The 9,813-nt window shown below is 40.7% G+C and overlaps 1 non-coding gene across 1 annotated transcript; it reads right to left on the bottom strand.

Moving 5' to 3' along the window:
- Nucleotides 1-6,564: 6,564 nt before the first annotated feature.
- Nucleotides 6,565-6,670, bottom strand: LOC118489384. Its single transcript, XR_004887403.1, has one exon. It is a non-coding gene; the product is annotated as a small nucleolar RNA R71 (small nucleolar RNA).
- Nucleotides 6,671-9,813: the final 3,143 nt, after the last annotated feature.

Here is a 9,813-nt window from a genome sequence, read left to right as displayed (position 1 = left end):
TCTATTTTTAAAAGGGGTAACGAGCTAGTAGAAAAAACACTTGGCTAATTTTAGCTACACACACTCGTACAACTGCACTCTTGAACATTCGGCAAAACACTTCACATTTTTCACACATTCTTGCACATTACACCATAGTGATCCTTGTACCTAGCTCGTTATTATCCGAAGTTGTAAACATTGGATGGTTAATTTGAACTTGGTGATCGGTAGTTTCCATCACCCGAGGTTTTCTATGCCGAAGATCATTCATTGATCAAGGGCTTTTTCCTCGTATAAATCTTTGTGTCACTTGTGCAATTTACATTTAAGTGATCCTTATCATTGTTCATCATTTCAAGCATCATTCCCCGTAACTAAGAGTTTGGTTGCAATATCCTTGTTAGATTTTTGACCAAAACAGTTTGGCGCCCACCGTGGGGCAATTGGTGCTTCATTCCTAAGAAAGTTTTCTGTTGGTGATCATTCCGGTTCATTGCATACGAATACATGGCTTCATCAGTGAAGAATACCTCCACTGCAATGTCTGCGGTCAATTCGTCTCAGGGCATTCCACCTTTGCCTCCACCACCTGCTGGATATCAGAAAAATGCTGAGAAGAAACCAACTCCCATTTTCTCTAAACCTCCAACTTCTTTTGCTTCTTCTACTCCGACTACTAGTGACATGTTTACCTTGATTTTGCAGATGAGAGATCATATACAGCAATAGGACAAGACCAATGACAGGATCCTCAAAGAAATCGGAGATCTCAAGAAACAAAAGAAAGCGGCAGAGGATCATTCCCCACTGGTGCCCAGATCTTTGAATTTTGATACTCCGGTGATTACTTCTCAGTCATCAGAGGTTCTAGATGTTCGATATGTGGGTGGACCAAAAGGAGTGTGTTAGGGCTGGATTTTTATGACCTATGATCCTTACATGTGATCCTAACAAGTGATCCTTACTTCTTTGGCAGATAGTGATCCTCAGAGGAGCTCCAGGATCAGGATCACGGATCATCCTAAGGATCCTCACACTAACGATTGTTCTCTTTGGATTAAATGTTGTTTTGCAGGAATTACTAGTTGGACTTGGTCTTAGCAACGTAAACAAGGAATCTATCACGCTAATTTTGCACATGCATAATCAAAGATGGACGTTATGAAGAATATGAAACTCATCACAATTCAAGGGCGATTATTTAGGCTAAATTTACTTCTATTTCTAAAGGGGTAATGAGCTAGTAGTTAGGTGATTTGCCTAAAATAGAACCACACACACTTGTATAAAAGGCACTCTTGAACATTCGGAAGACACGACACATTTCTCACACGCTTTGACACACGATACTATAGTGATCCTTGTACCTAGCTCGTTACCATCCGAAGTTGTAAAATCATTGTTTGTTATATTGAAGCTTGGTGATCGGTAGTTGCCATCACCCGAGGTTTTTTATGCCGGAGATCATTCATTGATCAAGGGCTTTTTCCTCGTATAAATCATTGTGTCACTTGCATATTTTACATTAAAGTGATCCTTTACTTTATTCATCAAACCAAGCATCATTCCCCGTTTACATAGAGTTTGGTTGCATTATCCTTGTGTGATTTTTGACCAAAACAGTTTGGCGCCCACCGTGGGGCAATTGGTGCTTCATTCATAAGAAAATTTTCTGTTGGTGATCATTCCGGAAGTGTTGCATGGCTTCATCGTTGAAGAATACTTCCACAACGATGTCTGCAGTCAATTCATCTAATGGCATTCCACCTTTGCCTCCACCACCCGCTGGATCTCAGAAAAATGCTGAGAAGAGACCAACTCCTATCTCCTCTAAACCATCATCTTCTGCTCTAACTTCTTCTGTTCCCAGTACTAGTGATATATTTACTTTGATTTTGCAGATGAGGGATCGTATGCAGCAGCAGGATGAAACTAATGACAGGATCCTCAAGGAAATCGGAGATCTCATAAGGCAAAAGAAAACGGCAGAGGATCATTCTCCACTAATGCCCAAATCTTTGAATTTTGATACTCCGATGATTACTTCTCAGCCATCAGAGGCCCTAGACATTCAACATATGGGAGGATTAAGAGGAGTGCATTTCGGCCCAGCAGCAATGACTCAGGCATCAGGATCATATTTCCAACCGGCAGGATCCTACACTCAGCATATGGGATCCTTCATGAACTCAGGATCTTCCTTCGTTCCAGGATCATCCCAGGTTCAAGGATCCTCCTTCGTTCCAGGATCATCCCAGGCTCAAGGATCCTCCTTTGTTCCAGGATCATGCCATGTTCAGGGATCCCTTCAGATACCAGGATCCTTGAAGAATTTGCAAACAGGAAGTCCAGATGTCCATCAAGGAGATTTTATTCCAATGCAGACCATTGCTTCCACTGGTCCCTCCATCATCCCAGAATCCCAGCAATATGGATTCACATCCAAGGTTCCTAACTTGAACCCGATGGGAGGTAACACTTTTAATAATTCTCTTACCACTAACCATGGATTCATGCAGGATACAGGTATCAACCATGCTATGGCCAAAGAACTGCAGAAACTGAAGGATATGATATCAAGTGTTCCAAGGGTAGTCAAACCTATCCCGGAAATTGCAGATGGAAGCCATAAGGTATCTTGTTTTGCACCACCAATTTGTGATGCTGAGATACCCAAAAGATTCCATATCCCTACTATGAAGCTGTATGATGGTACGACGGATCCTGAGGAACACATAGCACAATACAGGGAGAGGATGGAGATCAATCCAATTCCAGAAAGGTTCAAGGAAGCATGTCTGTGCAAGGGATTTGGATTCACTCTTACTGGATCAGCTCTTAAATGGCTGCTAAGTCTTCCCCCTTACTCTATTACTTCATTTGCTAATTTAGTTAACTTATTCAATAACCAATTTTCTTGTAGTAGAAAATCTGAACGATTAACTAGTGACTTATATAGGGTAACTCAGGGTCATAATGAATCATTAAGGGACTATATAACCAAATTCAGTAAAGAATCCTTGGACATTCCCAACTTGGATATGGCCACAGCTGTTGAGGCCTTCAAAATGGGATTGCTTAGGGGTTCATTGTTCTATGATGATCTTGTTATGACACCATGCAGGAACCTAGATGAAGTAAGAACTCGTGCACTAAGGTTCATCCGGCTAGAAGATGACAAAAGGATCCAGGAAAGACAAGTAGGATCCTCAAAACAAGAAAAGCAAGGATCCTCTTTCAAAAGCAACAGATTCAAATCCTATAACAGAACTGACAACCAGAACGTGCATGCCGTTGACCAAGAAGAGGATGATCAGGATTATCCTCCGATTTCTGAATATTGTTTTTCCATTGATAATCATGAACTAATTCTTGCAATGCAGAATCTAGGAGAAAAAGCCAGATGGCCCAGAAAAAACGACAAACCAACTGGAACTAAAGACAAGTCAAAGTGGTGTGCATACCACGAGGATTTTGGGCATTTAACTGAAGAATGCATCGCATTAAGAAAGGAAATTGGATATCTGCTAAGCAAGGGACATCTAAAAGAGTTGTTGGGAAGAAAAAAGCAAAGGACTCGGGATCCTGAAAGGATCCTTGAGAAAGCTCCAGCTCCTCCGGCAGATGCACAAGTGATCAACTTTATTTCTGGAGGATCAGACATCTGTGGTACATCCTTCTCAGCAGCTGACGGGTGGTCCGTTGGACAACCCTTAAATGGTTTAAAAAGATTAAAATTCCATGCTTTACTTGGTTATTTGCTTGAATATAGTAACTATGAGTGTATGTGTGGTTTCACATGTAAAACGCTTAATACGGTGAGGTTAAGTACATGGCATTGTAGTGGAATGGCTAAAGATTAATTTCCATCACATCATCAGAAGCATCACATCTCATCAATATCTACAAGGAAAGAGGCAGCCGCCATTTTAGGTTTGGAGGAGTTTAGTGGGCTGCACATGGAATTTTTATTATTCAGCCAACATGAAGGACTTTTGGATTTGTTTGATTGGGCCGCTAACAAGGTAAATAACAACAATCATCATCATCATCGCAATAGTGGGCGGCAAATTATCATCATACATCAACACAAGACATTGACTTTGGCAAACATTAAAGTGGCGGCTGACTGGATGCACATGTGGGACTATCTTGGCAGCCGATAAAAAGTGTTTAATACACAACAACAACAGGAATCATCATCATCATTAAATGTGAACATAGTGGGCCGCATATGTCTTTGGGGGCGGCACATGTGAAGAAGCAGACATCAAGCCACGTGATGTTGGGGGCCACCAATATAAATTACATGATATATCCTCTACCGTAAAACACGAGTCTATTACCGTAACAACATCAAGTCTACCGTAATTTACGGTGGAGCCGTAAATTACGGTGAAGGCTACGATCAATTTGTAACCGCCATCTTTAAGTCAGTTTAATTGTGTCTTTTCAATGATTCCTCATCATTGGACGGTTTTGGATCATCTTGGGGGCGAATTTTGGCTACTTGCTGGTTTTTGAACAATTCTTATCATCGTATTTGTATTTTGGATTCGTATGAACATTGGTTTGATTATGATGATGATTCACCAAGCCATGTCCGGCTAAACTTTATGGTGATCATCTTAGGTGAAGGTTTCTTGAACTCTTGTGTGTTTTAATTCTGAATTTCTAGAATGATAACTTGCGTTGCTTGAATATCATGGTGTATGTTTGATTGCTTGTAACTTGTTAATCGATATTGCAATTTCCAGTCTTAATCGTACGTTCTTGGTGCCGTTGGCAATCGAGATATCACGGGAAGGGTTAGGGTTGGTTATTGATTAATTGGTCATCGGGAAACAACCTCGCGTTTATATAATCCGAGTACTTTGTCCCCTTTTATCACTTCAATCATCTATACACGAGTTATGTCTATGTAACTCTTTCTAGTTGGAATTACACACAATTGTTTAAAGAAACTGAAACCTAAGGTGGTCATTGTTCTCTCCTAATTTGTTTTACAACCAACTTTTGATTTGAATTAGTTTTTAATTTAGTTTTTAAAACAACAATCCAAACTCTTGAATTTTAATTTCTGCAATTTAGTTTATTATTAGTTTAAGTACAAAGCTATACAATCGACACATCTTCCACATACTCCCTGAGTACGATACCCTCTTACCACTATCTATAGTTGTTTGGGGATTAAATTTGCGTGACCCACGACATCACGTCAAATTTTGGCGCCGTTGCCGGGGAGTAGTGCGCAACGTGTGTTAGTTTAATAGTTTTGTTTGTTATTTTCGGGTTTACGTTAGTTGTGTTTAGTGTGCAGGTACTTCAGGTGTATGCATACTAGAGGCTCTCACAGGTCATCACCGCTATCGTTTGATCCGGAAATTGAAAGAACGCTAAGACAAAACAGAGTTTTAGTACGAGAAAACAAGATCATTGGTTCACCCACTTCACCCATCACACCGAGAAACATCATGGCTGATTCTCAAATTCCACCCACAACCAGTCAATCATCCTCATCCTTTATACCTACTTCCACCCAACCATCACCAAACACCACATTACCTAATACCACCGCCGAATTTACACCATCCAATGTCACCCAACCAATCACCACTCAAGCTGAACCCGCCATCACCTACAACCCATCCACCACAATCCCACCATTATCCCACTTCTTTCCCCCAGCTACGGGTCAATCATCATCCACCTTCACAATTGCACCCAATTCAACTATCGTGCATACTACTTCATCTTTTAGACCACAACAACAACAATCGGGCTTTCAGTATTCGACCATCCCATTTGGGCAGACCTCGGGAATTCAAGGAGATGGTTATGATGAGGGATTTGAAGATTATGAGGGTTATGAAGATGATGGGTACGGTTATGGAGGTTATGGTGATCAAGGGGAGTTTGGGTATATTCAAAGTCAATCTCAAGGGATGGCAAGTGTTGGTGGAATGCCACAACAACAACTTATACCACAACATATTCGGCCAAGACCTCAAGGGCCACCAATGCCACAACCTATTCCATTGCAACAAGTCCGGCCACAACATGTGCAACAACAATTTCAAAGACCACCTCAACGTCCACCGATGCGACAACAACAGTTTCAACAACCAATCGCACCACAAGGGCAAGTACCAAGGCCAAATGGTCCTATTATTCCAAGAGGTAGGTATGGTGTACCAAGGAGACACCTTAGAGAAAATGTGAGGGGCATTGAAGCACATTTCCGGCCGGTAATCACGCAAAACCCTTCACCGGTAGTCATTCCTCATAATGATCAAGGGCGAACATTTGAAGTAAGAACCAACTCTTTGCAAAGTTTACCGAAGTACAAGGGGTTGGCAACGGAGGAGCCTTACTTTCATTTAGAGGCGTATGACTCGATTTGCAACACTCTTGGGAGTCAAGGGTTTTCGGCTGACGATATTAAATTGGTTTTGTTCCAATTTTCCTTGGAAGATAAGGCGAAGAAGTGGTTTTACACGTTACCTTCGGCATCCATATATACATGGGGGGAGATGCAACAAACTTTCTTAGATGAGTTTTACACCGCCCAAAAGACCAATGATGCAAGGAAGGGGTTGAGAAGCTTCCAACAACAACATGGTGAGATGTTTCATGAGGCATTCGAGCGTTTCAATATGATGATTAAAAACTGCCCTCATCATGGAATTGAATTGTGGGAGTTGATGAACGCCTTTCACGAGGGGTTGAGTGCCGAAGATGCACGTGATTTGATGTCTATCACCGGTGGGACTTTTGGAACAAACTATGAGAACGATGATTGGGAGTTCTTGGAAAGCATAGCAACTACATCAAAAAGGAAAGCTCAAGCTTCAAAAAGAGCCCGACCGACCACTACCCGACCTCAAGTGCACGCCATAGATGATGGTAATGTTCAAACCACTAACCAAATATATGATGTTTGTGCTTTGTGTAATGAAATAGGTCATGCGGCTGAAAATTGCCAAGGGATGTTGGACGGGCAATATGAGGAAGTTCATGCTGTTCAAGGTCAAGGTCAAGGAGGGGGTGTTACAACAACATGAATTCTAACACTTACCACCCCGGGTTGAGGAACCACCCAAATTTTCGCTATGGGAATCCTTCAAATCAAGCTAACCCGAATTTCCAAGGAAACCAAGGATTTCAAAGGCAATATCAAACGGGTCAAAGCTCTTCGGGTGGAAATGAGATGATGGAGATGTTGAAGGCGATGCAAAGTGAAATGCAACGAATGAACCAACTTGATGAGGTTCGGATGCAAAAGGACGAGGTTCGTGACAAAAGCATCCAATCGTTGACCACTCAAATGGGTCAACTTGCAAGTGACGTGGCGATGTTAAAGAAAGCAAAAGGCCAGCTACCGAGTGATACGGTGCCAAATCCCAAGAACATAAAAAGCATTAACATCAATGTGGTAAGCACCGTTCCAAATACTAAATTTAATGAAATATTACTAACTTCTCCGTATCAAGTGAATGCAGGTTTGAAAAAAGATGACGAAGTCGAGAATGATAAAGAGTGTGAAGCACCAATCGTGCCTATCCGTGTAGGAAAATTAAAAATCCCTCACGCATTGTTGGACTACGGGGCAAGCATGAGTGTGCTACCAAGCGATTTATACGATATGTATGACTTTGGTCCACTTGAAGGTATAGACACCATGGTGAGCTTGGCGGATGGAAGTTTGAGGCGTCCACGGGGAATGGTTAGGAATGTTAAGATTCAGTTGGGAGAATTTGAATACCCGGTGGATTTCCTAGTTTTGGACTATGCTTCTACCAACATGGCATCACAACAAAGGGTAATTTTAGGTCGACCGTTTCTATACACGGCAAATGCTCAAATTAATTGTAGAGACGAGATTATTACTATGACCGAAAAGAACCGTAAGTTGTCCTTTGATGTTCAAACTAGAGGGATTAGTTATGAGTCCATTGAGAGGAAGGGTGGTGAGTCTAGTGACTGTATGAAAAATGTGTTACCACAAATGAAAAAAAAACACCCACCGGACCGTGAAGAAACATATATGGGTGCGAGCATGAGTGTATTTGATTACCCACCGAGTCAAAATGAGACGGATGCATTTTGTCCAATGACAAGCTACAGTGGGGGAGGTGATAGGAACCGATTCTTTGAGCCACCATAAATGGTGGTGGCACAGTCTGGCTGAAGACTCGAAACTTAGCGCTGCTCGGGAGGCAACCCGGGGTTTTATATTGATTTTGTTGTTTTTATCTTTCTTTGTTTCAGGGCCATGGCGACATTCAAGTGTGGGGAAGATGTACGGATATTTGGGTGAAGGTGGTGATAGGAAGTCGGATTATCTACAACATCTGTTGTGGCAAACTTCACTAGGTCAATGTACTCTTTCCTTAGTCTTGTTATGTTCTTTAGCTTTGAAATATTGTTTGTTTATTAGTTTGCTTTTGTTTATTAAAAAAAATATGAAAAAAATATATAAAATGAAAAAAAAATACGAAAAAGAAATTTGGGGTTTGAGAATTAAAGCTTTTGTTGATGTTGAATGAATTTTAGTGACCAAAGCCCTCAAAGCCATACATTGGGACAATGTATCCCAAGTGTGGGGATGGGGGAAATTTTTGGGAGTTTCAAAAAAAAAAAAAAAAAAAAAAAATTTGTAAATCCAAGCGAAAATTGTTCAAATTTGAAAACTTGATATTGTGCCATGTGACACACCGACACCCATTCCTAGTCTTTTCTTGGTGAGGATTTGAGCCACACATGATTGTTATTGATATTTCATTGTTTGAGTGGCGGTGTGTGTTGTGTGTTAATAGAACTTGTATGTGAATACTTGCTAAATCCTAGAATTAGCATGCTTTTGAAAATGATAGGGGGACTTTTAGGAAGCCTCGTCTAGATGTGTGAGAGTGCGGGATTTGTGGGTTGGACCTCATACTTTACATATATGAGCTTGGTATTGTGAGGGGTGGGGGTTTGGTCTTTAGAAAGCCATGTTTGAGCCTTAAACCATTCGGTTGTGACCCAAACCTACTTCCTACAAAATTTTACCTATTGAGACGACCCGGTTTAGGAATTTAGTTTGTGATTGTTGATATTCTTGTATTTATTGTTGAGTTCTTATTAAAAAAAAAGAAAAAAAAAAGAAAAGAAAAAAAAATATGAGAAAAGTGCAAAAAGAAAGAGTTAGTTGCAATAGTAGTTGAGAATGTTGAAGAAGTTGTGTATATATTTGATGGTTGCTTTGTTTAGTGGTAGAAATAAAAACCGGGTCAAATCAATTAGCTCTTTCATATGTATTCCACCATTTTCCTACCTTTACACCTAGCCCCGTTACAACCCGCAAGTCCCTTTGATTCTAAAGCATGTTAGATATTTGTTAGGAGGAAACTTGATTTGTATACAAGCTTATTGTCGCACACACACACACACGCATTGAGTGGTTTAGCATTATGCTAATAATTCTTGTAACCGAGAGATTTTGTGTGAGGGGTGTGTCTTGTGGTATGATTGAAAGATAGTAAAAGGACGGCACATTTAGCTTGGTTTGCATTTTGATCGCTTGTGATTTTGAAATAATTTTCGAATGGGTTGCTTGGGACAAGCAACGGGTAAGTGTGGGGATGTGACGGGTGGTCCGTTGGACAACCCTTAAATGGTTTAAAAAGATTAAAATTCCATGCTTTACTTGGTTATTTGCTTGAATATAGTAACTATGAGTGTATGTGTGGTTTCACAGGTAAAACGCTTAATACGGTGAGGTTAAGTACATGGCATTGTAGTGGAATGGCTAAAGATTAATTTCCATCACATCATCAGAAGCATCAC

The sequence above is a fragment of the Helianthus annuus genome, chromosome 17 (assembly GCF_002127325.2).
Source record: "Helianthus annuus cultivar XRQ/B chromosome 17, HanXRQr2.0-SUNRISE, whole genome shotgun sequence".
Lineage (NCBI taxonomy): Eukaryota > Viridiplantae > Streptophyta > Magnoliopsida > Asterales > Asteraceae > Helianthus > Helianthus annuus.
This window is presented reverse-complemented; position numbering and strand designations above follow the sequence as displayed.